The sequence below is a fragment of the Sardina pilchardus genome, chromosome 11 (assembly GCF_963854185.1).
Source record: "Sardina pilchardus chromosome 11, fSarPil1.1, whole genome shotgun sequence".
Lineage (NCBI taxonomy): Eukaryota > Metazoa > Chordata > Actinopteri > Clupeiformes > Clupeidae > Sardina > Sardina pilchardus.
Genome location: NC_085004.1, coordinates 34,575,496 through 34,587,948, shown reverse-complemented (window position 1 = coordinate 34,587,948; position 12,453 = coordinate 34,575,496). Strand labels below are relative to the sequence as shown.

Below are 12,453 nucleotides of genomic sequence, written 5' to 3'. Positions count from 1 at the left end.
CAGGAATGGCTTGAGCCTTTATTTGTTGATTGGTGACCCTGAGTCTTTGGATAATCCTGTTCTTTATTGGGTTGATTTTTATTGTTAATCCGTTGTGCGTGTCCTTGTGATGTTTGTATGTCTGTCAGCTCCATGTTTAACTAAATGTTTGCAAGTGGTAGTAAATGTTTGTCTCTCAGGTTCTCGCTCGTACATCTGTACTTGGCTGTGGTGAGCGAGCTTTAAACCAAACAGATCTTGTTTACTTGTGTTGTCATGCATTGCCTTTCAAATGAAACACATTCTGGGTGAAAAATAAAAGTTGTAAAAGTATTTCAAATATTTTGGAGTCTCTGTATGCTTGGGTTTCAGAAGGGGATAGTGTAAAAAATAAAAAAAACCTGCCAAGAGCCTTTCAAACTGTCAAGCAAGCTTCCTGACAATTCTTCCTTAAAGGAAGTCTCTTCAGATATGCACATTACCAGAAATTACTAGCTTTCAAACCTGTGTGAAAACACTGTGAATCTTCTTAGAATATTTACCTGAGTTAAAGCTCTGTCCTGTTCTGGAAAAATACAAATTTGATATAAAATAAAACATAAATACTCGGTATTCTCTATCATCATGTTTTGTATAGATGATTCATAAGGACTGATCTATAACACCTAAATTGTACATCACCTACAATACACCCTCATTTTAATTCAGAGATGACATACAACAGCTTGGCCACCAGAGGGCGCCATGCTTTTTGATCCTTTTTGATCCTTTTTCTGCTCAACCCAGGATCAGCGATAGGGACTTTGGGGGGTCATGAGCCGTTCCCAGGCGGTCTCCCATCCAAGTACTAACCAGGCCCGACGCTGCTTAGCTTCCGAGATCGGACGAGATCGGGCGTGTTCAGCGTGGTATGGCCGTAAGCGAAAGCAACCGGCCAAAGTAACCTACTTAAAGCTCCCTAACCCGGGTTGGAGACGCGTGTGTTGTGAAAGGTGAGGTACGCTACATTGTGTTCAAGAAAACAAGGGCGCATTTTCCGCGTGGAGTTCAACTTTGAAAGTGAAGAATACAACAAATGGCATTTAAAACTTGGTAACATTTCCAATAACTGTTCCTTCTTTATCCTAAAAACGATGGGTACTGACAGAAGAGTTTGGTTAGGCAAGTGCACATACTTTACTCACAGTACAACATACATAGGGCAGCTTTATCTCTGATTAAAACGCTCACAGATTTGTTTAGAAGCTAAATAAATTGTAATGGTGACATAGCATGGCAAAAACCACTTGGTGTGTACACCATTTGAAACTACCACAAGTAAATTAGAAAATGTCACTGGAGTAAAAAAAAAGCTCAGCTTTTCAAACAAAGATGATACTCAAAGCTAAGGAGAGAAATCAGTGTCTGGCCATGCATGAGAATATAAAACCACTAAGTATTTGATGGGATATAAAAAAAAAAAAAATCCGTTTTTCTAAGCAGAGCGAAAACACAGGGGACGTTTCATTGGAGAGAACAGCCCTAATTTACAATTCATAAAATATGAGCTTCGTTTTAGAAACTTAGCCTCTCAATGAAAACAACGTACACATACCGGTCGGGATGCGGACGCTCCGAGTTGGGTCTCTGGCCAGTTAGGACTGCGCATTCAGGTCATGTGTTGTAAAGAGGGTTGTTTCGTGGATCCTCTTTGCTTCATCTTCGCCACGGAGAAAGAAAAAACAACTGCTCCAAATGCAGTTCTCTACTGGTGTGCTAGAGTCACTGGCAGCCAATGATCCATACATGTCCAGATGTACACTAGCGACAGAAAGCGTGGCGCTCCCTCCGGCGACGGAGACGTGAGTGAGCGCTTCTCCTTAGCGCACGGTTTATATAGGCCTTATACGTAATAGTAGACACACGTCAATCGAATGCTGCATCTAATCCGACAACATAGGCTATGTAGTAGCAACTGCTGTCAAGCAAAACTTCATGAAGCACGCTGATATTAGCTTTTCATATATCAATTCGCTGTGCGTAAAAACAGGACCTTTGGTCACTCGCTCTACTTGGACATCCTGAAACGAGTAACATACAGTTGTTCAGGAAAACACTACAATATCTGGGATGTCGAAGGCCATGCAGACTATAGGCTATTTTCCATACTCAGACAGTGTTGAAAAAATTACTTTGCAGCTCTTGGGCGAATGAACACAGCGAGACCGGGAATTGTACAACACGGTGAAAACTACATCGAAAACAAAGCTGTCACCCCAAAAAATAAGCTAAACATTCCAGATGAAAACAAACACTAAAACTCCCCCAATCCGCCAGCTGTTTACAGTCAACTCGTGCAATTTTTTCCGACCTGTTGCTGGCTTAGCCTATATTTCCTACCTATGTATTTATTTATTTATTTATTTATGTATTTCTTTATTTTGCTTTCAAACGGAGGAAGCAAATATTCAAAGGGGTTGGAACGTCTACGTACTAGGGAGCAGGCACGCACAGACAGACAGCCTGAAAAAAAAAAAAAGTTTCACTGGCTGATGGAGAGAAAAGCTTACGGCACCTGGTATTCCCAGGCGGTCTCCCATCCAAGTACTAACCAGGCCCGACGCTGCTTAGCTTCCGAGATCGGACGAGATCGGGCGTGTTCAGCGTGGTATGGCCGTAAGCGAAAGCAACCGGCCAAAGTAACCTACTTAAAGCTCCCTAACCCGGGTTGGAGACGCGTGTGTTGTGAAAGGTGAGGTACGCTACATTGTGTTCAAGAAAACAAGGGCGCATTTTCCGCGTGGAGTTCAACTTTGAAAGTGAAGAATACAACAAATGGCATTTAAAACTTGGTAACATTTCCAATAACTGTTCCTTCTTTATCCTAAAAACGATGGGTACTGACAGAAGAGTTTGGTTAGGCAAGTGCACATACTTTACTCACAGTACAACATACATAGGGCAGCTTTATCTCTGATTAAAACGCTCACAGATTTGTTTAGAAGCTAAATAAATTGTAATGGTGACATAGCATGGCAAAAACCACTTGGTGTGTACACCATTTGAAACTACCACAAGTAAATTAGAAAATGTCACTGGAGTAAAAAAAAGCTCAGCTTTTCAAACAAAGATGATACTCAAAGCTAAGGAGAGAAATCAGTGTCTGGCCATGCATGAGAATATAAAACCACTAAGTATTTGATGGGATATATATAAAAAAAAAAATCCGTTTTTCTAAGCAGAGCGAAAACACAGGGGACGTTTCATTGGAGAGAACAGCCCTAATTTACAATTCATAAAATATGAGCTTCGTTTTAGAAACTTAGCCTCTCAATGAAAACAACGTACACATACCGGTCGGGATGCGGACGCTCCGAGTTGGGTCTCTGGCCAGTTAGGACTGCGCATTCAGGTCATGTGTTGTAAAGAGGGTTGTTTCGTGGATCCTCTTTGCTTCATCTTCGCCACGGAGAAAGAAAAAACAACTGCTCCAAATGCAGCTCTCTACTGGTGTGCTAGAGTCACTGGCAGCCAATGATCCATACATGTCCAGATGTACACTAGCGACAGAAAGCGTGGCGCTCCCTCCGGCGACGGAGACGTGAATGAGCGCTTCTCCTTAGCGCACGGTTTATATAGGCCTTATACGTAATAGTAGACACACGTCAATCGAATGCTGCATCTAATCCGACAACATAGGCTATGTAGTAGCAACTGCTGTCAAGCAAAACTTCATGAAGCACGCTGATATTAGCTTTTCATATATCAATTCGCTGTGCGTAAAAACAGGAACTTTGGTCACTCGCTCTACTTGGACATCCTGAAACGAGTAACCTACAGTTGTTCAGGAAAACACTACAATATCTGGGATGTCGAAGGCCATGCAGACTATAGGCTATTTTCCATACTCAGACAGTGTTGAAAAAATTACTTTGCAGCTCTTGGGCGAATGAACACAGCGAGACCGGGAATTGTACAACACGGTGAAAACTACATAGAAAAGAAAGCTGTCACCCCAAAAAATAAGCTAAACATTCCAGATGAAAACAAGCACTAAAACTCCCCCAATCCGCCAGCTGTTTACAGTCAACTCGTGCAATTTTTTTCCGACCTGTTGCTGGCTTAGCCTATATTTCCTACCTATGCATTTATTTATTTATTTATTTATGTATTTCTTTATTTTGCTTTCAAACGGAGGAAGCAAATATTCAAAGGGGTTGGAACGTCTACGTACTAGGGAGCAGGCACGCACAGACAGACAGCCTGAAAAAAAAAAAAGTTTCACTGGCTGATGGAGAGAAAAGCTTACGGCACCTGGTATTCCCAGGCGGTCTCCCATCCAAGTACTAACCAGGCCCGACGCTGCTTAGCTTCCGAGATCGGACGAGATCGGGCGTGTTCAGCGTGGTATGGCCGTAAGCGAAAGCAACCGGCCAAAGTAACCTACTTAAAGCTCCCTAACCCGGGTTGGAGACGCGTGTGTTGTGAAAGGTGAGGTACGCTACATTGTGTTCAAGAAAACAAAGGCGCATTTTCCGCGTGGAGTTCAACTTTGAAAGTGAAGAATACAACAAATGGCATTTAAAACTTGGTAACATTTCCAATAACTGTTCCTTCTTTATCCTAAAAACGATGGGTACTGACAGAAGAGTTTGGTTAGGCAAGTGCACATACTTTACTCACAGTACAACATACATAGGGCAGCTTTATCTCTGATTAAAACGCTCACAGATTTGTTTAGAAGCTAAATAAATTGTAATGGTGACATAGCATGGCAAAAACCACTTGGTGTGTACACCATTTGAAACTACCACAAGTAAATTAGAAAATGTCACTGGAGTAAAAAAAAGCTCAGCTTTTCAAACAAAGATGATACTCAAAGCTAAGGAGAGAAATCAGTGTCTGGCCATGCATGAGAATATAAAACCACTAAGTATTTGATGGGATATAAAAAAAAAAAAATCCGTTTTTCTAAGCAGAGCGAAAACACAGGGGACGTTTCATTGGAGAGAACAGCCCTAATTTACAATTCATAAAATATGAGCTTCGTTTTAGAAACTTAGCCTCTCAATGAAAACAACGTACACATACCGGTCGGGATGCGGACGCTCCGAGTTGGGTCTCTGGCCAGTTAGGACTGCGCATTCAGGTCATGTGTTGTAAAGAGGGTTGTTTCGTGGATCCTCTTTGCTTCATCTTCGCCACGGAGAAAGAAAAAACAACTGCTCCTAATAAAGTTCTCTACTGGTGTGCTAGAGTCACTGGCAGCCAATGATCCATACATGTCCAGATGTACACTAGCGACAGAAAGCGTGGCGCTCCCTCCGGCGACGGAGACGTGAATGAGCGCTTCTCCTTAGCGCACGGTTTATATAGGCCTTATACGTAATAGTAGACACACGTCAATCGAATGCTGCATCTAATCCGACAACATAGGCTATGTAGTAGCAACTGCTGTCAAGCAAAACTTCATGAAGCACGCTGATATTAGCTTTTCATATATCAATTCGCTGTGCGTAAAAACAGGACCTTTGGTCACTCGCTCTACTTGGACATCCTGAAACGAGTAACATACAGTTGTTCAGGAAAACACTACAATATCTGGGATGTCGAAGGCCATGCAGACTATAGGCTATTTTCCATACTCAGACAGTGTTGAAAAAATTACTTTGCAGCTCTTGGGCGAATGAACACAGCGAGACCGGGAATTGTACAACACGGTGAAAACTACATCGAAAACAAAGCTGTCACCCCAAAAAATAAGCTAAACATTCCAGATGAAAACAAACACTAAAACTCCCCCAATCCGCCAGCTGTTTACAGTCAACTCGTGCAATTTTTTCCGACCTGTTGCTGGCTTAGCCTATATTTCCTACCTATGTATTTATTTATTTATTTATTTATGTATTTCTTTATTTTGCTTTCAAACGGAGGAAGCAAATATTCAAAGGGAACGTCTACGTACTAGGGAGCAGGCACGCACAGACAGACAGCCTGAAAAAAAAAAAAAGTTTCACTGGCTGATGGAGAGAAAAGCTTACGGCACCTGGTATTCCCAGGCGGTCTCCCATCCAAGTACTAACCAGGCCCGACGCTGCTTAGCTTCCGAGATCGGACGAGATCGGGCGTGTTCAGCGTGGTATGGCCGTAAGCGAAAGCAACCGGCCAAAGTAACCTACTTAAAGCTCCCTAACCCGGGTTGGAGACGCGTGTGTTGTGAAAGGTGAGGTACGCTACATTGTGTTCAAGAAAACAAGGGCGCATTTTCCGCGTGGAGTTCAACTTTGAAAGTGAAGAATACAACAAATGGCATTTAAAACTTGGTAACATTTCCAATAACTGTTCCTTCTTTATCCTAAAAACGATGGGTACTGACAGAAGAGTTTGGTTAGGCAAGTGCACATACTTTACTCACAGTACAACATACATAGGGCAGCTTTATCTCTGATTAAAACGCTCACAGATTTGTTTAGAAGCTAAATAAATTGTAATGGTGACATAGCATGGCAAAAACCACTTGGTGTGTACACCATTTGAAACTACCACAAGTAAATTAGAAAATGTCACTGGAGTAAAAAAAAGCTCAGCTTTTCAAACAAAGATGATACTCAAAGCTAAGGAGAGAAATCAGTGTCTGGCCATGCATGAGAATATAAAACCACTAAGTATTTGATGGGATATATATAAAAAAAAAAATCCGTTTTTCTAAGCAGAGCGAAAACACAGGGGACGTTTCATTGGAGAGAACAGCCCTAATTTACAATTCATAAAATATGAGCTTCGTTTTAGAAACTTAGCCTCTCAATGAAAACAACGTACACATACCGGTCGGGATGCGGACGCTCCGAGTTGGGTCTCTGGCCAGTTAGGACTGCGCATTCAGGTCATGTGTTGTAAAGAGGGTTGTTTGGTGGATCCTCTTTGCTTCATCTTCGCCACGGAGAAAGAAAAAACAACTGCTCCAAATGCAGCTCTCTACTGGTGTGCTAGAGTCACTGGCAGCCAATGATCCATACATGTCCAGATGTACACTAGCGACAGAAAGCGTGGCGCTCCCTCCGGCGACGGAGACGTGAATGAGCGCTTCTCCTTAGCGCACGGTTTATATAGGCCTTATACGTAATAGTAGACACACGTCAATCGAATGCTGCATCTAATCCGACAACATAGGCTATGTAGTAGCAACTGCTGTCAAGCAAAACTTCATGAAGCACGCTGATATTAGCTTTTCATATATCAATTCGCTGTGCGTAAAAACAGGACCTTTGGTCACTCGCTCTACTTGGACATCCTGAAACGAGTAACCTACAGTTGTTCAGGAAAACACTACAATATCTGGGATGTCGAAGGCCATGCAGACTATAGGCTATTTTCCATACTCAGACAGTGTTGAAAAAATTACTTTGCAGCTCTTGGGCGAATGAACACAGCGAGACCGGGAATTGTACAACACGGTGAAAACTACATAGAAAAGAAAGCTGTCACCCCAAAAAATAAGCTAAACATTCCAGATGAAAACAAGCACTAAAACTCCCCCAATCCGCCAGCTGTTTACAGTCAACTCGTGCAATTTTTTTCCGACCTGTTGCTGGCTTAGCCTATATTTCCTACCTATGCATTTATTTATTTATTTATTTATGTATTTCTTTATTTTGCTTTCAAACGGAGGAAGCAAATATTCAAAGGGGTTGGAACGTCTACGTACTAGGGAGCAGGCACGCACAGACAGACAGCCTGAAAAAAAAAAAAGTTTCACTGGCTGATGGAGAGAAAAGCTTACGGCACCTGGTATTCCCAGGCGGTCTCCCATCCAAGTACTAACCAGGCCCGACGCTGCTTAGCTTCCGAGATCGGACGAGATCGGGCGTGTTCAGCGTGGTATGGCCGTAAGCGGAAGCAACCGGCCAAAGTAACCTACTTAAAGCTCCCTAACCCGGGTTGGAGACGCGTGTGTTGTGAAAGGTGAGGTACGCTACATTGTGTTCAAGAAAACAAAGGCGCATTTTCCGCGTGGAGTTCAACTTTGAAAGTGAAGAATACAACAAATGGCATTTAAAACTTGGTAACATTTCCAATAACTGTTCCTTCTTTATCCTAAAAACGATGGGTACTGACAGAAGAGTTTGGTTAGGCAAGTGCACATACTTTACTCACAGTACAACATACATAGGGCAGCTTTATCTCTGATTAAAACGCTCACAGATTTGTTTAGAAGCTAAATAAATTGTAATGGTGACATAGCATGGCAAAAACCACTTGGTGTGTACACCATTTGAAACTACCACAAGTAAATTAGAAAATGTCACTGGAGTAAAAAAAAGCTCAGCTTTTCAAACAAAGATGATACTCAAAGCTAAGGAGAGAAATCAGTGTCTGGCCATGCATGAGAATATAAAACCACTAAGTATTTGATGGGATATAAAAAAAAAAAAATCCGTTTTTCTAAGCAGAGCGAAAACACAGGGGACGTTTCATTGGAGAGAACAGCCCTAATTTACAATTCATAAAATATGAGCTTCGTTTTAGAAACTTAGCCTCTCAATGAAAACAACGTACACATACCGGTCGGGATGCGGACGCTCCGAGTTGGGTCTCTGGCCAGTTAGGACTGCGCATTCAGGTCATGTGTTGTAAAGAGGGTTGTTTCGTGGATCCTCTTTGCTTCATCTTCGCCACGGAGAAAGAAAAAACAACTGCTCCTAATAAAGTTCTCTACTGGTGTGCTAGAGTCACTGGCAGCCAATGATCCATACATGTCCAGATGTACACTAGCGACAGAAAGCGTGGCGCTCCCTCCGGCGACGGAGACGTGAATGAGCGCTTCTCCTTAGCGCACGGTTTATATAGGCCTTATACGTAATAGTAGACACACGTCAATCGAATGCTGCATCTAATCCGACAACATAGGCTATGTAGTAGCAACTGCTGTCAAGCAAAACTTCATGAAGCACGCTGATATTAGCTTTTCATATATCAATTCGCTGTGCGTAAAAACAGGACCTTTGGTCACTCGCTCTACTTGGACATCCTGAAACGAGTAACATACAGTTGTTCAGGAAAACACTACAATATCTGGGATGTCGAAGGCCATGCAGACTATAGGCTATTTTCCATACTCAGACAGTGTTGAAAAAATTACTTTGCAGCTCTTGGGCGAATGAACACAGCGAGACCGGGAATTGTACAACACGGTGAAAACTACATCGAAAACAAAGCTGTCACCCCAAAAAATAAGCTAAACATTCCAGATGAAAACAAACACTAAAACTCCCCCAATCCGCCAGCTGTTTACAGTCAACTCGTGCAATTTTTTCCGACCTGTTGCTGGCTTAGCCTATATTTCCTACCTATGTATTTATTTATTTATTTATTTATGTATTTCTTTATTTTGCTTTCAAACGGAGGAAGCAAATATTCAAAGGGGTTGGAACGTCTACGTACTAGGGAGCAGGCACGCACAGACAGACAGCCTGAAAAAAAAAAAAAGTTTCACTGGCTGATGGAGAGAAAAGCTTACGGCACCTGGTATTCCCAGGCGGTCTCCCATCCAAGTACTAACCAGGCCCGACGCTGCTTAGCTTCCGTGATCGGACGAGATCGGGCGTGTTCAGCGTGGTATGGCCGTAAGCGAAAGCAACCGGCCAAAGTAACCTACTTAAAGCTCCCTAACCCGGGTTGGAGACGCGTGTGTTGTGAAAGGTGAGGTACGCTACATTGTGTTCAAGAAAACAAGGGCGCATTTTCCGCGTGGAGTTCAACTTTGAAAGTGAAGAATACAACAAATGGCATTTAAAACTTGGTAACATTTCCAATAACTGTTCCTTCTTTATCCTAAAAACGATGGGTACTGACAGAAGAGTTTGGTTAGGCAAGTGCACATACTTTACTCACAGTACAACATACATAGGGCAGCTTTATCTCTGATTAAAACGCTCACAGATTTGTTTAGAAGCTAAATAAATTGTAATGGTGACATAGCATGGCAAAAACCACTTGGTGTGTACACCATTTGAAACTACCACAAGTAAATTAGAAAATGTCACTGGAGTAAAAAAAAAGCTCAGCTTTTCAAACAAAGATGATACTCAAAGCTAAGGAGAGAAATCAGTGTCTGGCCATGCATGAGAATATAAAACCACTAAGTATTTGATGGGATATAAAAAAAAAAAAAATCCGTTTTTCTAAGCAGAGCGAAAACACAGGGGACGTTTCATTGGAGAGAACAGCCCTAATTTACAATTCATAAAATATGAGCTTCGTTTTAGAAACTTAGCCTCTCAATGAAAACAACGTACACATACCGGTCGGGATGCGGACGCTCCGAGTTGGGTCTCTGGCCAGTTAGGACTGCGCATTCAGGTCATGTGTTGTAAAGAGGGTTGTTTCGTGGATCCTCTTTGCTTCATCTTCGCCACGGAGAAAGAAAAAACAACTGCTCCTAATAAAGTTCTCTACTGGTGTGCTAGAGTCACTGGCAGCCAATGATCCATACATGTCCAGATGTACACTAGCGACAGAAAGCGTGGCGCTCCCTCCGGCGACGGAGACGTGAATGAGCGCTTCTCCTTAGCGCACGGTTTATATAGGCCTTATACGTAATAGTAGACACACGTCAATCGAATGCTGCATCTAATCCGACAACATAGGCTATGTAGTAGCAACTGCTGTCAAGCAAAACTTCATGAAGCACGCTGATATTAGCTTTTCATATATCAATTCGCTGTGCGTAAAAACAGGACCTTTGGTCACTCGCTCTACTTGGACATCCTGAAACGAGTAACATACAGTTGTTCAGGAAAACACTACAATATCTGGGATGTCGAAGGCCATGCAGACTATAGGCTATTTTCCATACTCAGACAGTGTTGAAAAAATTACTTTGCAGCTCTTGGGCGAATGAACACAGCGAGACCGGGAATTGTACAACACGGTGAAAACTACATCGAAAACAAAGCTGTCACCCCAAAAAATAAGCTAAACATTCCAGATGAAAACAAACACTAAAACTCCCCCAATCCGCCAGCTGTTTACAGTCAACTCGTGCAATTTTTTCCGACCTGTTGCTGGCTTAGCCTATATTTCCTACCTATGTATTTATTTATTTATTTATTTATGTATTTCTTTATTTTGCTTTCAAACGGAGGAAGCAAATATTCAAAGGGGTTGGAACGTCTACGTACTAGGGAGCAGGCACGCACAGACAGACAGCCTGAAAAAAAAAAAAAGTTTCACTGGCTGATGGAGAGAAAAGCTTACGGCACCTGGTATTCCCAGGCGGTCTCCCATCCAAGTACTAACCAGGCCCGACGCTGCTTAGCTTCCGAGATCGGACGAGATCGGGCGTGTTCAGCGTGGTATGGCCGTAAGCGAAAGCAACCGGCCAAAGTAACCTACTTAAAGCTCCCTAACCCGGGTTGGAGACGCGTGTGTTGTGAAAGGTGAGGTACGCTACATTGTGTTCAAGAAAACAAGGGCGCATTTTCCGCGTGGAGTTCAACTTTGAAAGTGAAGAATACAACAAATGGCATTTAAAACTTGGTAACATTTCCAATAACTGTTCCTTCTTTATCCTAAAAACGATGGGTACTGACAGAAGAGTTTGGTTAGGCAAGTGCACATACTTTACTCACAGTACAACATACATAGGGCAGCTTTATCTCTGATTAAAACGCTCACAGATTTGTTTAGAAGCTAAATAAATTGTAATGGTGACATAGCATGGCAAAAACCACTTGGTGTGTACACCATTTGAAACTACCACAAGTAAATTAGAAAATGTCACTGGAGTAAAAAAAAAGCTCAGCTTTTCAAACAAAGATGATACTCAAAGCTAAGGAGAGAAATCAGTGTCTGGCCATGCATGAGAATATAAAACCACTAAGTATTTGATGGGATATAAAAAAAAAAAAATCCGTTTTTCTAAGCAGAGCGAAAACACAGGGGACGTTTCATTGGAGAGAACAGCCCTAATTTACAATTCATAAAATATGAGCTTCGTTTTAGAAACTTAGCCTCTCAATGAAAACAACGTACACATACCGGTCGGGATGCGGACGCTCCGAGTTGGGTCTCTGGCCAGTTAGGACTGCGCATTCAGGTCATGTGTTGTAAAGAGGGTTGTTTCGTGGATCCTCTTTGCTTCATCTTCGCCACGGAGAAAGAAAAAACAACTGCTCCAAATGCAGTTCTCTACTGGTGTGCTAGAGTCACTGGCAGCCAATGATCCATACATGTCCAGATGTACACTAGCGACAGAAAGCGTGGCGCTCCCTCCGGCGACGGAGACGTGAGTGAGCGCTTCTCCTTAGCGCACGGTTTATATAGGCCTTATACGTAATAGTAGACACACGTCAATCGAATGCTGCATCTAATCCGACAACATAGGCTATGTAGTAGCAACTGCTGTCAAGCAAAACTTCATGAAGCACGCTGATATTAGCTTTTCATATATCAATTCGCTGTGCGTAAAAACAGGACCTTTGGTCACTCGCTCTA

The 12,453-nt window shown here is 42.4% G+C and overlaps 6 non-coding genes and 1 pseudogene across 6 annotated transcripts; all 7 read right to left on the bottom strand.

Moving 5' to 3' along the window:
- Positions 1 to 778: 778 nt before the first annotated feature.
- Positions 779 to 901, bottom strand: LOC134096434 (5S ribosomal RNA; annotated as a pseudogene).
- Positions 902 to 2,521: 1,620 nt separating this feature from the next.
- Positions 2,522 to 2,640, bottom strand: LOC134096424 (5S ribosomal RNA). Its single transcript, XR_009940877.1, has one exon. It is a non-coding gene; the product is annotated as a 5S ribosomal RNA (ribosomal RNA).
- A 1,620-nt stretch (positions 2,641 to 4,260) lies between these two features.
- Positions 4,261 to 4,379, bottom strand: LOC134096423 (5S ribosomal RNA). The gene has a single exon (XR_009940876.1). It is a non-coding gene; the product is annotated as a 5S ribosomal RNA (ribosomal RNA).
- Positions 4,380 to 5,992: 1,613 nt separating this feature from the next.
- On the bottom strand, positions 5,993 to 6,111 carry LOC134096422 (5S ribosomal RNA). Its single transcript, XR_009940875.1, has one exon. It is a non-coding gene; the product is annotated as a 5S ribosomal RNA (ribosomal RNA).
- Positions 6,112 to 7,731: 1,620 nt separating this feature from the next.
- On the bottom strand, positions 7,732 to 7,850 carry LOC134096421 (5S ribosomal RNA). Its single transcript, XR_009940874.1, has one exon. It is a non-coding gene; the product is annotated as a 5S ribosomal RNA (ribosomal RNA).
- A 1,618-nt stretch (positions 7,851 to 9,468) lies between these two features.
- On the bottom strand, positions 9,469 to 9,587 carry LOC134096432 (5S ribosomal RNA). Its single transcript, XR_009940884.1, has one exon. It is a non-coding gene; the product is annotated as a 5S ribosomal RNA (ribosomal RNA).
- A 1,620-nt stretch (positions 9,588 to 11,207) lies between these two features.
- LOC134096420 (5S ribosomal RNA) lies at positions 11,208 to 11,326 on the bottom strand. The gene has a single exon (XR_009940873.1). It is a non-coding gene; the product is annotated as a 5S ribosomal RNA (ribosomal RNA).
- Positions 11,327 to 12,453: the final 1,127 nt, after the last annotated feature.